Raw genomic sequence first — 19898 nt, 5'->3', positions numbered from 1 at the left:
TTCTCTCAGTAGGATGAAAGAAGATATGGTCTCAGTGGAGGAGTAAAATGACATAAGAGATTGGATTGAGATGAAAAGATAAAAGAATATGATTCTAAGACAAATTTGTGTGTGTGTGTGTGTGTGTGTGATCTATCTTGATCATTTCACACAACTAGTAAATGGCAGAACTGGGAAAAAGAGGAAGAAGGCATACAATGTTGTACATATTACAAATTTCCTATTTTAAAGAATATAAATATTTTAAGAAAAGTCATTGACCATCCACCTAACATGATACCTGACTTATCATAAGTGCTCAGTAAATGTCTGTTTCATGATTAAAATAATTACAATGACCAATGACAGAGTAAGCAGGAAACTGTTTGAAACATGTATTAAAACTACAGTGCTAAACAGTATAGGCATTGCTGAGGCACTGAAGGCATCATATTTAATTACCCTTTTATGTTGAGAAATACTTATTTTCCAAGTGATGAGGTGAATGACCTTCAATTCCTACTTCATTATGTCTTGAAGTTGACCCAGGGTAGGCTTTCTGACCTTCCAGGCGAGTATCTTCAGAAAAGTCCTCATTAAGGGAATCATTACCCTGAGAAAAGGAGTCCCCTTTCAGATGTAGCTATCAGCACGAATATGGAAATTCTACTATATGTGGAGAGCTAGCTGCCTTATGAAAAGCTTTTAGATTCCCATCTGGAGTAGGGGCATAAAAGACTTCTCCTCCACTCCATGTAAGCACTGATATTAGGATTAATTTGACCTATCATTGATCCAGGTATTCATGTCATTCTGATTAGCTTGTGAAAGGAAGTTGGGAAAAGTTTGATAGGTTTGCAAAACAGTATTGATGCTGATTACAGACGGTTAGAGAGCTTGTTCTATTAGTCCTAACTGCTAGAGACTCTTACACAGTTTTATCTGCTGAGCGCTGTGATGAACACAGGAAGTAGGAGAGTCAAACTGTTCCATCCTGAATGCTCAAGAGGTCATCCTGAGATGTAAGGGGTATCGTTACCACACACTCCCTCCTGAATTCTTGCGTACAAATGCTGTGGGTGAACTTAGGGCCAGTTCCAGGCACATGTGTGATTTCTTTCTCTGTGTCCCTCCTCCTCCTCCTCCTCATTTTTCACCCGTTGGTGGTTTCATGGTGGGGGAAGAGGCATATTCTGTGTGTAGAGAAGGAGGCAGACTGATATACGTGTGAAAATGTGCATAAGAAATGTACAGTTTAAAACAAAAACTGAGTAATAGCCTCTCATAGAGGATCCATGGTTCATGATCAAATGAATATTTAAGCCAAAGTCCTGAGTGTGGATGAAGGACTTCAGGCCAGAGTAGTCAGGAAGGGTTTAAAAGGAGAAGAATTTGAAGGATGAGTGAGATTTGGTGGAAAAACAGCAGAAGGGCCACATATTTCCATTAGGTGGATCTGACTTGACAAAATCTTTGATCTTGGAAGGTTTAATCTTGAGTATTTTAAGGCCAGTAAATCCTGGAATTAATATTTAACTTTCCTGTACACAGCTAACAAGGTTTAGCATTTAAACTGCCGATCCCTCAGTGAGCTATCCAGCAATATGTCCTCTTTCAACTGCATAGGGTTTATGTATGTCTTTATCTATCTTCTCTATTGAGGGAATTTTACTCCATTAAATGATCTCTGAGATGTTTCCTCATTGTAATGGAATCGGCAATGCTTTTGATATGAGTAATATTTCAACTTCATTTCAGAGAACCTTTACAGTTTTCATTATTATTGCTTCTTACAGTGTGATGTATGGTAAATTTATACTCATTAGGATGTCCTCAATATTACAAAGGAGTAGTCCAAAGAGTTACAGTATACATGGTATTTGGCTTTCAAAATTTCTGTCATGTATCAAAATTCTTTTTATTTTCTTGATGGTGAACGACTGGTGTAAGCAATCCAGAGGTTCTTTATTTTGTCCAAAAGGTGCTGAGAGTCTAAAAATCTGAAAAGCGCCATAAAATCAGCATCTCTATCATTTATGCAGACTTTTGGTTCTCACTGTATTTCACAGGGCTACTTCATAAGTCATGGTTCCTTTTTCATAGAACAAAAGGAGCAAAAGACACAAAATACAGTTGGGCCTTGTCTGGCTAGTAATTTCAGGCTTCTCAAGATTCACAGTGGAGAAGTATTGAAAAAGCATGAGTGGAGTGATGTGATCAGAGTTGTGCTTTATTATGACTAATAAGATCATGCCAGACTCAGACTGGCTTGAGAAAAAAAAATGTATGTCTGGATCAGAAATAGCATTTTGGAAGCTAATTCACTCATTTCATTGAGCGGTAATAAGCATTTGGGTGGCCTTGGGGAAAGACAGTCAGGTATGTACCGGAATTTGGGGAGGAGGTGACAAGTAACTAGATGTTGGGAAGAAAATAAAAGTTGAAAAACTCTAAGGCAGAATGACTGTAATATGATGTTACCATCAATACGATTAAAGAGGTTAGCAGGATGAATTGCAGTTTGTTGGGCTTGCTGTGCCAATAGGGCATTTTTGAGGACACAGTTGAGAGGTCAGCGTAGAGAGGACTGACCCCTGTTTGAGGCGTAGTTAGTTCTCTGTGCCTGCTAGCGATGTCTTGAGTTATAGAGTGTTTTACACAATTCTATATTATTTACTGGTTTTTGTATATAGAACACATTTTTTTTCCATCTGTACTCACCCCCCAATCCCATGACAGTATTAAGTAATGGAGCCCATGAAAGATGGCAATTGCCAGGGTTTATGGAGATGCAAACTCCCCCAGCTCCCACTGCAGTCAGCACCTGTCTGTTTAGAGACCCCTTGCTTCCCAGGATGACTCCCAACCTCCATGTCCTTGCAGTCATTTGTATTATCTCTGAGTGGAAGTTGGAAGAAAGTACTATTGGAGGGCTGGAGACATTAGTCTGGTTGCTTTGAAAAGTCGGCATCCACCTGGTGAGTGCCCGTCTGGTTTTATAGCTCGTACAGGCCAAGTCTTTCTGAACTAGGGGACAGGAAAAGAAATACAAACTGTTTCTCTTCTACTTTCAGGTGCCCACGCCAGGCCTGTTTCTGGCAGAAACATCATGGGTGACCCCATTTGTTTTTATTAATCTAATATCATCTGCCTTACAGGGAATGAAATTCCCTCCACACAACAGATCAAAGTCAGTTCTACTTGTCTCATTATGATCTTCAACTTCTTTTCTCTAGGTTCCTCATAGATATTTTATTGGGAAATTGGGACAGCCTGTGTCAGGAACTGTTAAAATAGCATCTGGTTAAGACAGGAGATACCATATGTATAAAAGTAGTATACGCACAGCTTAAGTAAATGTCCAAGTATACCTTAGGCTTACTAAACCATGTGACTGACTCATTCGCTAAAATAAAATCTGAATTTTTCAAATCAATGCTAGTTATCAAGGAGGTTATAATAAATATTATCATGTGGCACCTAAGGATAAAAATCTAATGCTAACTGTATTTGAAAGTTCTCTCTTTGGAACCTCAAAATAGTATTAAGTTATTGGCTATCCAGTTTCTAAAAAGTCTTTAAAAATTGTTCCTGGAGAAAACTAATGAATATACTCTCCTCAGTTGCTCTACTATAAATTTTAAATTCTCTTAGATGCATTCACAATTCATTCACTCAGTCATTCATTAAACATGTATTAAGCCCTGTGTGAACTTATCCTCAAATTATAAGAAAAGCAAAAATACAAATAAATGACATTAAAACTATATGATAAGTACAGTAAGAACAGGAGGTGATATCTCTGCTCTCAAAAGATGAGTCAAAGAAGAACAGAAGCATGACATATGTACCAAAGGGCTGCAGCAGGCTGGCAAGAAGCAGCATAGTGTACATACAAAAATCCAAATAGTTGGGGGTTGGCACATTTTAAAGCATCAAGCAGGGTATGACACTGTTAGCTTTGTAGTTTAAGTAGATTAGAATGTAAGTTGTCTGGAAGAAAAAAATGGAAACTGAATAAAACCTGGAAGTTTTTTTTTTATTTAATTTTTATTTTATATTAGACTATAGTTGATTTACAATGTTGTGTTAGTTTCAGGTGTACAGCAAAGTGATTCAGTTATACGTATATTCATTCTTTTTCAGATTGCTTTCCCATATAGGTTATTACGGATTATTGAGTAGAGTTCCCTGTGTTATACAGTAGGTCCTTGTTGATTATCTATTTTATATATAGTAGTGTGTATATGTTAATCCCAAACTCCTAATTTATCCCTTCCCCTCAACTTTACCCTTTGGTAACCATAAGTTTGTGTTCTATGTCTGTGAGTCTGTTTCTGTTTTGTAAATAAGTTCATTTGTATCATTTTTTTAGATTCCACATATTTTTCTTTCTCTGGCTTACTTCACTTAGTATGCTAATCTCTGGGTTCATCCATGTTGCTGCAAATGGCATTATTTCATTCATTTTATGGTTGAGTAATATTCCATTGTATATACATACCATATCTTTATCCATTCCTCTGCTGATGGACATTTAGGTTGCTTCCATGTCTTGGCTACTGTAAATAGTGCTGCAATGAACATTGGGGTGCATGTATCTTTTCAAACTATGGTTTTCTCTGGATATATGCCCAGGAGTGGGATTGCTGGATCATATGATAGTTATATTTTTAGTTTTTTAAGGAACCTCCATAGTATTCTCCATAATGGTTGTACCAATTTACATTCCCACCAACAGTGTAGGAGGGTTCCCTTTTCTCCACACCCTCTCCTGCATTAATTGTTTGTAGACTTTTTGATGATGGCCATTCTGACTGGTGAGAGGGGATACCTCATTGTTGTTTTGATTTGCATTTCTCTAATAATTAGTGATGTTGTGCATCTTTTCACATGCCCATTGGCCATCTGTATGTCTTCTTTGGAGAAATGTCTATTTAGATCTCCTGCCCATTTTTCGATTGGGTTGTTTGTTTTTTGATACTGAGCTGCATGAGCTGTTTGTATATTCTGGAGATTAATCCATTGTCAGTCGTTTTGTCTGCAAATATTTTCTCCCATTCTGTGGGTTGTCTTTTCGTTTTGTTTGTGGTTTCCTTTGCTGTGCAAAAGCTTTTAAGTTTAATTAGGTCCCATTTGTTTATTTTTGTTTTTATTTTCATTACTCTAGGAGGTGGATCCAAAAAGATACTGCTGTGATTTGCATCAAAGAGTGTTCTATGTTTTCCTCTAAGAGTCTTATAGTATCTGGTCTTACATTTAGGCCTTTAATCCATTTTGATTTTATTTTTGTGTATGGTGTTAGAGAATGTTCTAATTTGATTCTTTTACATGTAGCTATCCAGTTTTCCCAGCACCACTTATTGAAGACACTGTCTTTTCTTCATTGTATATTTTCACCTCCTTTGTCATACATTAACTGACCATAGGTGTGTGGGTTTATTCCTGGGCTTTCTATCCTCTTCCTTTGATCTATATTTCTCTTTTTGTGCCACTACCATACTGTTTTGATAACTGTAGCTTTGTAGTACAGTCTGATGTCAGGGAGCCTGATTCCTCCAGCTCCATTTTTATCAGGATTGCTCTGACTATTCAGGGTCTTCTGTCTTTCCATACAGATTTAAAAATTTTTTGCCCTAGTTGTGTGAAAAATGCCATTGGTAATAGGGATTGCATTGAATCTGTATTTTATTATTTTTCATGCATTGGTAAACAGGATTGTTTTCTTAATGTCTCTTTCTGCTCTTTTGTTGTTAATGTATAGAAATACAAAAAACTTCTGTGTATTAATTTTGTATCCTTTAACTTTACCAAATTCATTGATGAGCTCTAGTAGTTTTCTGGTAGCGACTTTAGGATTTTCTATGTATAGTATTGTGTCACCTGCAAACGGTAACAGTTTTAATTCTTTTCCAGTTTGGATTCCTTTTATTTTTTTTTCTTCTATTATTGTCATGGTTAGGACTTCCAAAACCATGTTGAATAAATGTGGCAAGGGTGGACATCCTTGTCTCGTTCCTGATCTTAGAGGAAATGCTTTCAGTTTTCACCATTGAGTATGATGTTAGCTGTGGGTCTGTCATATATGGCATTTATTACATTGAAGTAGGTTCCCTGTATGCCCACTTTCTAGAGAGTTTTTTAACCATAAATGGGTGTTGAATTTTGTTGAAAGCTTTTTCTGCATCTATTGAGATGATCATATAGTTTTTATTCTTCAATTTGTTAATGTGGTATATCACACTGATTGATTTGCAGATATTGAAAACTCCTTGCATCCCTGGGATAAATCGCATTTGATCATGGTGTATGATTCTTTTAATGTATTGTTGGATTCAGTTTTCTAGGTTTTTGTTGGGGACTTTTGCATCTGTGTTTATCAGTGATATTGGCCTGTAATTTTCTTTTTCGTGTGGTATCTTCATTTGGTTTTGGTATCAAGGTGACGATAGCCTTAGAGAATGAGTTTGGGAGTGTTCCTTCCTCTGCAGTTTTTTTTTGGAAGAGTTTCAGAAGGATAGGTGTTAACTTTTTTCTGAATGTTTGATAGAATTTGCCTGTGAAGCCATCTGGTCCTGGACTTTGGTTTGTTGGAAGTTTTTAAATCACAATTTCACAAATCACAATTTAAATTTTGATACTTGTGATTGATCTGTTCATATTTTCTATTTCTTCCTGGTTCATCCTTGGAATATTGTATCCTTCTAAGAATTTGCTCATTTCTTCTAGTCTGTCCAATTTATTGGTATATAGTTGCTTATAGTAGTCTCTTATGATCATTTGTATTTCTGTAGTTTCAGCTGTAACATCTCCTTTTTCATTTCTAATTATATTGATTAGATTTTATCTAATCTAATTTTAGATCAATTTTATTGATTGATTTTATTGATTTTTATTGATTTGAAATGTGATGAACACAGGAAGACTGTTTTGATGAGTCTGGCTAAAGGTTTATCAATTTTATCCTTTCAAAGATCCAGCTTTTAGTTTCATTGGTCTTTTCTATTGTTTTCTTCACCTCTATTTCATTTATTTCTGCTCTGATCTTTATGATTTCTTTCCTTCCACTAACTTTGGGTCTTGTTTGTTCTTCTTTCACTAGTTGCTTTAGGTGTAAAGTTAGGTTTTTTTATTTGAGATTTTTCTTGTTTCCTGAGGTACGATTGTATTGCTATAAATCTCCCTCTTAGAACTTCTTTTGCTGCTTCCCGTGGCTTTTGGACTGTTGTGTTTTCATTTTCATTTGTCTCTAGGCAATTTTTGATTTCCTCTTTGATTTCTTTAGTAATTCACTGGTTGTTTAGTAACGTTGTTTAGGCTCCACATGATTGTGGGTTTTTTTACAGTTTTTTTTCTTGTAGTTGATTTCTAATCTCATAGTGTTGTGGCCGGAGAAGATGGTTGATATGATTTCTGTCTTCTTAATTTTACTTAGCCTTGCTTTGTAGCCCAGCATGTGATCTATCCTGGAGACTGTTCCATGTACACTTGAGAAGAATGCGTACTCTGCTGCTTTTGGATGGAATGTTATATCAATGTCAATTCAGTCCATCTGGTCTAATGTGTCATTTAAGGCTGTTTCCTTATTGATTTCCTGTCTGGACGAGGTGTACATTGATGAAAGCTGGGTGTTAAAGTCCCCCACTATTATTGTGTTACTGTCGATTTCTCCTTTTATGACTGTTAGGAGCACCTTGATATATAAGGCAAATGCTGTGTTGGATGTAAATTTATTTACAACTGTTGTATCTTCTTCTTGGATTGATCCCTTGATCATTATGTAGTGTTCTTGTTTGTCTCTTGTAACAGTCTTTATTTTAACAACTATTTTGTCTGATACGAGTATTGCTACTCCAGCTTTCTTTTGATTGCCATTGCATGGAATACCTTTTTCCATCCTCTCAATTTCAGTCTGTATGTGTCCCTAGATCTGAAGTGGGTCTCCTGTAGACAGCATATATATGGGTCTTTTCTTTTTATCCATTCAGCCAGTCTATGTCTTTTGGTTGGAGCATTTAATCCATTTACATTCAAGGTAATTATTGATATGTATGTTCTTATTTCCATCTTGTTAATTGTTTTGGGTTTGTTTTTTAGGTCTTTTTTCTTCCCTTCCTCTTTTGCTCTCTTCTCTTGTGATTTGATGACTATCTTTAGTGTTGTGTTTGGATTGCTTTTCTTTTTTGTGTGCGTATCTACTGTAGATTTTTGGTTTGTGGTTACCATGGGGTTTTGATATAGCAGTCTATATATATACAAGATTGTTTAAAATTGCTGGTCTCTTAATTTCAAATGCATTTCCAATATCCTGCATTTGTACTCTTCTCATGATTGCTGGTTTTGATATCACATTTGTGTGTGGATGATTTCCTACCATAACTGTATGTTTGCCTTTACCAGTGAGCTTTCCCATTAGTAATTTTCTTGTTTATAGTTGTGGCATTTTCTTTTCCATCTAGAGAAGTTCCTTTAGCATTTGTTGTAAAGCTGGTTTGGTGGTACTAAATTCTCTTAGCTTTTGCTTGTCTGTAAAGCTTTTGATTTCTCTGTCAAATCTAAACAAGAGCCTTGCTGGGTAGAGTATTCTTGGTTGTAGCTTCTTCACTTTCATCACTGTAAATATATTGTACCACTCCCTTCTGGCCTGCAGACTTTCTGCTGAAAAACCAGCTGATAACATAAAAGGGAATCCCCACAAGGTTATTTGTTGCTTTTCCCTTGTTGCTTTTGATATTTTCTCTTTGTCTTTAACTTTTGTCAATTTGATTTATATGTGTCTCGGTGTGTTCCTCCTTGGGTTTATCCTCAATGGGACTCTGTGCTTCCTGGATTTCAGTGAGTGTTTCCTTTCCCATGTTAGGGAAGTTTTTGGCTATAATCCCTTCAAATATTTTCTCAGGCCCTTTGTCTCTCTCTTCTCCTCTGGGCCCCCTATAATGCAAATGTTGATGTGTTTAATGTTGTCCCAGAGGTTTCAGACTGTCCTCATTACTTTTCATTCTTCTTTCTTTATTCTGTTCCACAGCAGTGATTTCCACCAGTCTATCTTCCAGCTCACTTATTTGTTCTTCTGCCTCATTTATTCTGCTATTGAGTCCTTCTGGTGTATTTTTCATTTCAGTTATTGTACTGTTCATATCTGTTCTTTTAAGCTTCTAACTCTTTATTAAACATTTCTTGTATCCTCTCGGACTGTGCCTCCATTCTTTTTTCCATGATCTTGGATCAACTTTACTATTGTTACTCTGAATTCTTTTTCAGGTAGATTGCGTATCTCCACTTCACTTAGTTGTTCTTCTGGGGTTTTATCTTGTTCCTTCACCTGGAATATATTTCTCTGCTGTCTCATTTTGTCTAACTTTCTGTGTTCGTGGTCTCCCTTCCTCAGGCTGCAAGACTGTAGCTCTTCTTGGTTCCGGTGTCTGCCCCCTGGTGGTGAGGTTGGTCCAAGGGCTTGTGCAGGCTTCCTGGTGGTAGGGACTGGTGTCTTCCCACTGGTGGGTGGAGCTGGGTTTTGTCCCTCTCATGGGTGGGGCTGTGTCAAGGGGTTTTGTTTATATGTGGCTGTTGGCTCAGGATGACTTTAGGCAGCCTGTCTGCTGGTGTGTGAGGCTATGTTCCCATCCTGTTCATTGTTTTGCCTGAGGCATCCCAGTACTGGAGGCTGCAGGCTGTTGGGTGGGGCCAGGTCTTGGTGCCAAAATAGTGACCTCTGGGGGAGCTCACACTGATGAGTATTCCCTGGGGCGTTAACTACAGATAAGAATAAACTCTGATCATATGAATAACAGATATGATAGCTAGAACTTGGGGTAAATAAGGTAAAGATGGAGAAAAACATTGGGTTATTGGACATTTTAAGAGATAAACATCAGGAGGTCTTGAACTTGATAATTGATTAAATGGGCACTGAAAAGAGAAGTCAAAGATGATGGCTGGATTTCTAGCTTAAGGAATGGGATGGAAGTATGGTGATACTGCCCAAATGAGCTGAAGATATAGGTTGAAAAAAGAAAAATGGAAGAAGAGGAGTCAGTCTTAAAAAGAGAGGAAAATTCAGTTTGAGGCATTATGATATTGAGGTGTCTATGGAAATTTCAACTATAATCATAGCAGAGAACTAGGTATAAATCCAATGACCTAGGTAGCTGATTAGGAAATTTAAAGTTGGAAGTCATCTGGTTGTTGAAAGAATGATAATGGACAGCATAAACTTAAGAAAATGCATCAAGTTAAGAGTAGTAGGTGAAGGTGGTAACCACAGAGCATCAACATTTAAGATAGAAGACGCCCATGATGGAGACATAGGAGGAACAGGGTAGCATGAGAACAAATAAGCAAGGTATTGTGGAAATCAAGGGAAGAGAGAGCTTTGAGAGTGAATGTTTAACAGGTATAAAGTGTAGCAGAGAGTATCTACTAGGTAAAAGGTGAACAATTTCCAGGAGATCTGGGCATAAAAAAGACAAGAGTTAACTTACAGAATTTCTGTTAAAGTAGTGAAGATAGAAACCAGGTTTCAGGTGATCAGTAAACGAAAAGTGAAACATAAATTTGGTGCTTTGTTTTCACGAAATTGGGTGAGTAGGAAAGGAGAATCACTAAAGGTAACTAAAGTAATATACTGACTAGTTTATGGGAAGCCAAAGCAAATCAATTTAGATAATCAGAAAGCTCTATCTCTGTATCATATTAGAAAAAACCTTCACTGTATTTAATTTTATGTCCCTAGATTTAAGAACTCCATTTTTGAATGTGGTGTCATAAGAGTTGTTGAGAATAGTGCCCACTTCTCCATCTTAAGACCCGAGCAAGAAGTTGTAGATTTTAATGCCATCAAAAAACATTAATTGCTTGAGGTACAGTTCTTTCTTTCCAATAAGATCTATGTAAGGTTTGTATTTCCTTTTATGTGTTGGCTGCCAACAGGTGCAGAGTTAAATATTATAGTCAAATTATAGAAAATATAGGTTAATCCTGATGGTATGTATTCTTTCTTTCCTCCTTGATTTGTCTTCTGTTCCAGCTTATTAAGATGTTTTGTGGTAAGTGATTGTACTTTTTAAAGAAGCAGGGTATACACATACCAAACGATGCAAGTGTGCTATGGTGTCTGCCCTTGAAGTCAGGGATGAGGGCTGGAGTAGCTCGTAGAAAGAGCTTGTGCCTATGGATATAAAATCCAACATTAAGTTACAAAAACATCCTGATATCTTCTCTTAGTTTAGACCCTTGTGTTCAACTCCAAGACATCTAACAAGTTCTATTTTTCAGTCTTAATTTCTCCACTGGAAAATTTTGATGGTTTTTTTTTTTTTATAAGTAGGTAACCACTTTGTCTTTGTCCCTGATTGTGCATAATCACCCAAACAATGGAATACTTTCCAAAGCTTATATTAACATGAACCAAGAAACTGTAACAATGGAGTTACAAATGACTTTGAAAATATTTTGATCAAAATCAAAAGGGGAGTGTATGGCAGTAATTCTATTGAACAACAGAATGAGTTATAGAATCAATTAGCTAATATTTGAAATGAAAAGGGAATGTGTAATTCATCATTCCCTGGTTATAATTCAGTCAATGAATTCAAAGTTGACCTACTGAGAATCTTACCTTGCTTTTCACACTTTTAATGTTAAATGTTGGCTATTTGGAATAAATTTGATTTAGGTAACCTTTCACAGAGCACAGGTACATGTATGCCATAAATGTCAAGGAAAGAATAAAACTGTCTCTTCACACAGACATATAACAAGAATAAAGCTATTATTGGTACACATTAGACAGTCATGGAAAATCTGCTTATCTTCAAAGTCATCAGCTGAGAATAGCATCATTAAGAAAGTTAATGTAAGTGGAAATTAAAATCAACCAATATTAGCCAGAGAGGGCAGAAACATCATGTTAATCACCTCTGTATCCTCAACAGCATCTAGTGTAATGTCTTGAAAATTCTTGACATTCAGTAAATGTCTTTTTTTTTAATTTAAAAAATTTTTTTTTATTTTTTGGCTGCACTGGGTCTTTGTTGCTGTGCCTGGGCTTTCTCTAGTTGCAGCAAGCAGGGGCTACTCTTCATCGCAGTGCGCAGGCTTCTCACTGCTGTGGCTTCTCGTTGCAGAGGACGGGTTCCAAGCGTGTGGGCTTCAGTGATTGCAGCACACGGGCTCAGTAGTTGTGGCACATGGGCTTAGTTGCTCCATGGCATGCGGGATCTTTCCGGACCAGGGCTCGAACCCGTGTCCTCTGCATTGGCAGGTGGATGCTTAACCACTGCGCCAGCAGGGAAGTCCCAGTAAATATGTCTTTAATGAATGGCATTTTGAGTTATTTAATTGCAGGTATCCCCATTTTTTTCCCCAAGGAATATATTTCTCTTTTAGGTTTCATGATCATGATGTGATCCCCAATTATAGGTAATTGGGAAATAGAATAACTAATTCCTGACACTATTTTAATCAGAAACTGGTTAGCCAACATGACTTATTCCAAGCGCCAAACTCATTGTTATAGACTGAATGTTTGTGTCCACCCCCCGCCCCCCATTCAAAGGTTGAAACCCTACTCTCCCAGTGTGATTGCTTTTAGAGGTGGGGGGCCTTTGGGAAGCAATTAGAATTAAATGAGGTCATGAGGGAGGATCCCACAGAAAAGTCACAAAGCTCTTGCTTCCTTTCTCTGCATTCCAGCACATGCAGATACAAGTCAGCAGTCAGCAAGTCAGCAGAGGTCCTTACAAGAATCAGACCATGCTGGCACCCTGCTCTCAGACTTCCAGGCTCCAGAACTGTAAGAAATAAGTTTGTGTTATTTATAAGCCACCCCGTCTGTGGTATTTCTGTTATAGCAGCTCAAACAGACTAGGACACTCCTTATTTGGCTTCTTAGATAAAAGATTTTATATGACATGTACCACAAACATAGTTGGAGAACACAGAAATTAAGTAGATTTTTCATGATACTTGTAACCAAACTGAACCAACCACATGATTTAAGCTTCAAAGAAAAAAAAAAAAAAAAAAGAAAGAGAGCAAACTGACCCCTGTACCATTTGGTTACTCAACTAATTCTGTTTTATCACAGGTAGCTTCACTTTTTGGTCATTTGTGTAGTTAACACTGAATGATGTAAGTGCTCTGTTTTGATTTCCTTTGCAGGCCTAGGTGCTCATTGTTTCCATATGTTTTCTTTCTTTTTGAAGCTAGAACTTAATACTTAGGCCAAGACTTGTGATTCTAAAGATTTAGCCACTCCAAGTCTATTAGTTTTCCTAGGTCAAGATGGTTTCATTAGAGTTGTAGAGATGAACAGAAAAAAAGAAACATTGATTGAAATCCAAATTTCCATATATATTCAGAAGAGTAACATTTACTTTCCTTTTACTAGTTTCTCATGGCCATTATGCATAACACATTTGGAATTACTTGAAAGAGTGAAAATAATCCCACTTGATTAAAAATGACTTGCATTTTTTAATGAGATTGATAAAGTGATTTTATCTTAAAAAGGCACTTATTTGCCTTATAGTTGGTATAACCACTCACCCTTACATATATCACATATGATGTAGAATGCTCATTATACTGCTGCTTTTCCCTCACTGGAATCATATTTACAGAAGACTAAGAAAGGGAATAAACAAAATTTCTAGCTTATAATGTCTTGCATTTGATTTGTAATAATCTGTTGAAAAGATGACAAATGCATTGAAATCATTTTCTCATTAACAATTAGGGAAAAGAAAATACAATACTTTCTAAAACTTTAGGTACAGAATATACAAACATTTTTTCCTAATTTACAGTAATTGGAAAAGGTTCAAAATGAAACTCCAATATAAAATATTAAAATCTTTCAAATCTTCACATGAGTTTTGTTCATTTTCAGAAGAAGCATGAAACTGCTAAGACATTTTAGAAATGAACTTGAATCAAACATAACCTTTATCCTATGTGGTGACTATAAATACATACATACCCAAGCCAATTTAGGCGAAAATTAGGCCATTAGTAACTGCTCTCGTGTCTGAATTAATTAGGAACAAATCCATATTTACCATAGCAACTTCTTCCATTTCAAAACCTGTGACAAACAAAGCTTTTAAAATAACATCAATAACTCTTATCTATCATTTTTAATGTCTACATTTGACATTACATACAGATGACATTTGAAACACCTTTAAATCTAGTTATACACATATATTTTGAAATTTGCAGTCAGTGTTATAATTGAAACATCTAATCAAGAGACTAAAAGTGATTACAAATGTTAAAGAAAATTGACTCCATTATAAAAAGTTCACCATTTAATATCAGAGGTAGACTATTATACCATCATTCTGAGAATCCTGGCAAAGAACATGAAGATGCTTGAGTGTGAAAGCATAAGAGATATGGGGAGAACAAAAATTAATATCAACCATTAATGTAAAAAGTCAAAGATGTATGAATGAGAATGGCTGAGAGAGAAAAATGTCAGTTTCCCTATGATCCAAGTAAGAAAAAGAAGAGGGAAAAAAAGCAGTCTTATAGTGGTAGGGCAATTCCAGATGTAATATTAAAACCACTATTACATTTGTTTAAAAACTGGGCAAACCATTTTGCTATTGTATCCTAATTAATTCTCTTAGTTTTGAAATAAGAATGGTGGACTTTATCAGCAGTTTTTAAACAGGGGTCCATATTGGAATCTCTTGTGGAGTTTTTCAATAATATGCATGTTGGCACTCAATCTTAACTGTTCTCCAAGGAGACTGATCAAGTCTAATAATTGTCAAACAAGATTCACTTTTTCTCTGGCAAGTGTCTTGGGTAATGAGATTAGGAGAATAAGGAAATTACTTTCTTATGGAAAGAAAATGATTCTGAAAATACCAAATTTCTTATCAAGGCTTGGGTTTCATTTGAAATCCTTAAAGAAGCATAGAGAGCCAGCCTGGAGACTTGAACACAGCAAAAACTATGGAAGGACCAATTTTAGCCAAAAGTTGATGGTGACCCCTCAATCTGAAGAGAAAAATTAAAGTTAAAATCCACAAGTGGAAGAGAATAAGGTTTAAACCTTTCACGACATCAATTTTCTCATATTTAAGATGAAGAGTAAGCAGCCTTAAATTTTACTTCCAAGTCTAAAAATCTGTTAGACTAAAATGTTACATTTACTTAAATATTATTCCTTATTACATTTAACTATATCTTACAGTAAAGAATAAAATCAACTGTTATTTTAGTTAGTAAGTAGTTGTTTTTTGTTTTTAAATTTACTTATTTATTTATTTTTGGCTGTGTTGGGTCTTCGTTTCTGTGCTAGGGCTTTCTCTAGTTGCGGCAAGCGGGGGCCACTCTTCATCGCGGTGCACGGGCCTCTCACTATCGCGGCCTCTCTTGTTGTGGAGCACAGGCTCCAGATGCACAGGCTCAGTGATTGTGGCTCACGGGCCCGATTGCTCCGCGGCATGTGGGATCCTCCCAAGACCAGGGCTCGAACCCGTGTCCCCTGCATTGGCAGGCAGATTCTCAACCACTGCGCCACCAGGGAAGCCCAGTAAGTAGTTTTTAAAAATAAAATAAAAGCACATATAAATAGGAACCATGTGTTTCATGCAAGCCTTTCTTAGCCAGACTTGGAACAGAACCTAACTACTTGGTTTATCCACCATAAAACAAGGCCCCGTTTACCTGGAGGCAGCTGCAGGCCTGGTGTTTGGAAATGAATAAGCAGCCTCTATTAGGCCTGCTTTGTAAACTCGGGCCTATTAAATAATGGCACTGTCACAAATGGCTTTCAAAATAAGAGAAATAGTTACAAACAGTCCTTCTTTGTTTTCTAACTTACCGAAATTTGAAAACAAGCTTTCTTTCAATTATGCTTTTGCTTTTCCAACATGAACGTGCCAAGATCACTTGAGAATAAAATCTTCCACTTATCTGTGGAATAGTTCAGGCATAAACAGCTGTCATGTAAAGCTCTGCTACCAAAAAAAAGTCAATATGTCTGTCTCCAGTTGTGGAGGGATTTACAGTAGAACAGATTTTCATTTTCTCGAGTTTCAAAATGCACCTTACTTCATAAATTCAACCTTGTACAACTGAATGTCTGAGTCAGAAAAGCTAAAACAATTTTGTTAAAGAAAATGGGAAAGGGGTGAAGGTGTAAGTTCCTTCCTTTGTTCTGCCAGATAAGATGTCCAATTTAGAAATCACAGAAGCCTATACATTTCCAAAGTAGGATGTCTGTTTCCATCATTAATGCCACATATAGACAATACATTTTGACAGCAAATAGTGACAGTTCTGGAGAGGTATAGAAATAAAGGAGACTGTTTTCTAATATCAAAGTGATTTCTCTAACACAAAACAGTTAATGACTGTACTTTGTTCAGTGTGGCTTTCTGATAAAAGCCTTTCTTGATTAAACATTGATATTGGAGATACTCATTGACAGAAGTTTCTTCAACACCTAACTAACTTCAAAGCAATCTTTTTGACACCATAGAAGATGCAATCTATTGCCTGCCCTAGAGAAAGTTATAATTTAATTAGAATGATGAAATAGTCATATAAAAAATTCTATGGCAAGATGAGATCTAAATAGTTGTATGCTAGAATAATAAAGGAGTTTTTCATAAGGTGATAGATCTTCCCCAGCCGTAGGAGATTAATAAACATTTTGGAAGAAGACATCTAAGTAAGTTAGGGTTGACAAAAAAAAAAATGGTAATAAGAAAACCTGTTAAAAGTACTTTCATATATTTTCAATTTATTAATACAACAAAATGGCACACTAAAAGGATATGCCACATATTACTATACAGTGGGCCCTCTGTATGCACGGGTTGTGCTTTCATGGATTCACCCAACCACAGATACAGAGGGTTGACCCTACTCCACCATTTTATAGAAGAGACTTGAGCATCTGTGGATACTGATATTCATGGGGGTCCTGGAACCAGTCCACCATGGATACAAAGGGACTACTGTATTACTTTACCCAGTTTGATAAGTTTCAGAATATTTTCTCAGACATTTTAAGGAGAGGACTGTTAAATACTTTTTTCTTTGTCTTTCTTTTTCCACTGAGTGTGTAGTCCACTTCCTTTTACTTTTATGACAGGAGACTCATGGTCCCCTCCCTCCTGGCTCTTGCCTCTATCAGCTGTACTGGACACCATGCCTCAACTTCCTTGCTTCTCACAGATATGACACCCTGGGGGAGTAGCTGTACATACTGAGTTTAGTTTTCCTGGCTCTCATTCACCCTTCCTTAGTTTTCACCACAAAGGCTTGTGCTTTGTGTGTCTGGCTTAGGGTAGTGAGTCTGCCATCACTGTGAGAAGAGCAGACCCTGGAAATCCACTGGTCCCAGGATGAGATGCACATGGAAGAGACTTGAAACCCAACCCTGGCTTATATAAAAACCTGGGAGGAGAGTGAGTCCCTGCTGCTATAAAGTGTCTGTGTTTGTGTAACACGGTTATAGCGAAACATTATTATTAATGCATATGCTTAAGTCTCCTAAGAGTCAGACATGTTTTCAAGCTTACTTAGCTCAGGTGACATTCATTAGGCAAAATTATGTCTCTGCTTCTAGACTTGCTAAAACTGAGTAATGATTTGAGGGTGCTTTTAACTATTACATCGGATCCCAAACTTGACCTGCCATGCAACCCACTAATGGGTGGAGATAGAGAAAGTAAAGTGGACAGTAAATATGTGTAAAATGACTATTACAACCAAACTTTTCCTGCATGATTACATTCGTAGAAGATATTTTCAATCGCTAAGGTTATACCTGTCTACACCCACGTGCAACACATGGAGGAATGCTGGATTGCTTTTGCCATTGATGATGGATTGACTATTAACAGATCAGAAGCAAGAACAACTATTAGTTTATGAAAAGAAAGTGACTTTTTTCTCTTATTTTGTACTGTACAACATTATTCAAATAATAGTTAAAAGACAAATTACTTTTTTCATTTACTAAATGAGCTCTTCAGATAATCTAAAGATTAACTCTTAAGCAGTGATATATGGGTGCACATAAATACGAAGCTATGTAAGAATATAGATGGTCTATTCATTAGGCCAGCTATAAATGGGTGTTTCCACATGCCCAGAGTAGAATACTGATATACTTTATGAAAAGACAGGGGGAACATTCGTTAGTGTGCAAAAAAGCAGAAAGGAATTGCCAAAGAGGCCTTTTGATTTTAGGGGACAAGACACTGGGTATGGTTTTTGTTGTTTTTAATAGCAAGATATTCCATGCATAATATATGCTCTGGTCACATACATGGGGCAAATCCAAGTCCCTAATGAAGTGTTACCATACAATACAAACCCTTCCTGTGTTTTCCTTCTTTTGCTCTGGAGCAAGAGAGAGAGTCAAAGCAGATATCTTTGTAACAAATGGAAATGGCATTCTTGATGAAAAAGGAATAAAGATTCATTAAATAAAACTTGTAAGATTCTCCTGGGATCAGATCTCCACAATAATGTCTAAGAAGGAGAACTCTTGAATGCGTAGCTTCACAGGAAGAGATTTCAATTTTATCTGAAGCAGAAATAACCTCTTCAAACTGAGGACAGGGGTTCTAAATAAGGAGGTCAGCAGATCAGTGAAGATGCCAGTATTTACCATGAGAGAGCACAGGGAAGGCTGTGTAAGCTCTTTTCTCTTAAACTGAACTAGGAACAGGAGAACTTGTACTGAGACACTCAGAAAAATCCCTCTTAGCGAAAAAGGCTCGGTAGATTCCCAGAAATATCCAACACATTGGAGTTGAGTTCCTACTACGTGCCAGGCACTGCACTCAATCCCAAGTGTAAAGTGGCAAACAGACTTATGTACCTTATATATGCATAACCATATACATTTCTGTATGTATATATGTGCTCCAAGGAGAGGCAGCTTAACAATATTACTCAGGATATAAAACAAACACTCACAGGAGGATTATGTATCCTTTCCCTAAGTACCAGGAAAAGAATCTACATTTTCCTACTTCTGGGTAATGCAATCTGAGTTGGGGTGTCCTAGTGGCACTGCAAACACTACACGTCTTAAGCTACATTCATCATCCCCATGTATGTTTCTTTCGTATTTTGTATCTCTGTTGTTATCAATATCATTCATCAAGTTACCCATGTCTTAAATTAGGGAGCCCTCATCACCTCCCCTTTTCTTGCTTACCTACACATCCAACTGGTCACCAAATCCTTTAAATTTTTTCTGCTCACCACCTCTTGATTCTGTCCCCTTTTCACCATTTCTACTGATGCTAGTAACGAAAACTGATGTTAATTCCAAAGCTTTTAATGGTTTCCCCGTACTTTCAGGAGATAAGCCAACTTTCTTTACATGGAATCCAAAACTTTTCACAATCAATTCTCCGTTTAGCCAACAGATGCAATGCTTGCTTCTTTCTTCTCCTCCTAGGCTTCTGAGTACCAAAACATCTCTGGGAATTTGTGTATTCTGACCTCACTGAAAGCATTACCCTTCCTCCTGCCCATTCTACTATGCTTACACAGTTTTTTGACTTAAACCTTAACAAAAAGAACAAAAATAAATGTTGTCTCCAGCCAACCCCCCTTAAGACTTAGTTGCCTTTTAAAATGCATACTTAACGTGCGATATTGTAATTTTATATCTTGTTTATTAAATTCTGAACTCTTTCAGGGTTTTAAATCTCTAAATTTCTTGTGATGAGCACACTGTGTATAATAAAAATCGCCAGTGCTCAGTAAATATACGCTTAATTCATAGAGGTAGGTGGTTGTAGTGGTTAAAATATAGCTATAATAATCAAAAAGTAAATTTCTTGATAGGGTAAGAAGCATTTAGCAAAATAGTTTGTAACTTGGATAAAACTTCTATAGTTATAAACTCCCAGCAATCTTTTTCTCCT

General features: G+C 36.7%; 2 protein-coding genes across 3 annotated transcripts in view; one reads left to right on the top strand and one right to left on the bottom strand.

Moving 5' to 3' along the window:
* CNTNAP2 (contactin associated protein 2) overlaps positions 1-19898 on the bottom strand; it is a 2064732-nt gene that overhangs the window by 1102210 nt on the left and 942624 nt on the right. The gene's annotated exons all lie outside the window — the stretch shown is intronic.
* The window catches only part of LOC309666434 (uncharacterized protein), an 817765-nt gene that overhangs the window by 422736 nt on the left and 375131 nt on the right, over positions 1-19898 (top strand). The gene's annotated exons all lie outside the window — the stretch shown is intronic.

This window comes from Balaenoptera physalus (genome assembly GCF_965194825.1).
Source record: "Balaenoptera physalus genome assembly, chromosome: 8".
In the NCBI taxonomy this organism is placed as follows: Eukaryota; Metazoa; Chordata; class Mammalia; order Artiodactyla; family Balaenopteridae; genus Balaenoptera; species Balaenoptera physalus.
The sequence above is the reverse complement of the archived record's forward strand: the minus strand, read 5'-3'. Positions and strand labels throughout refer to the sequence as shown.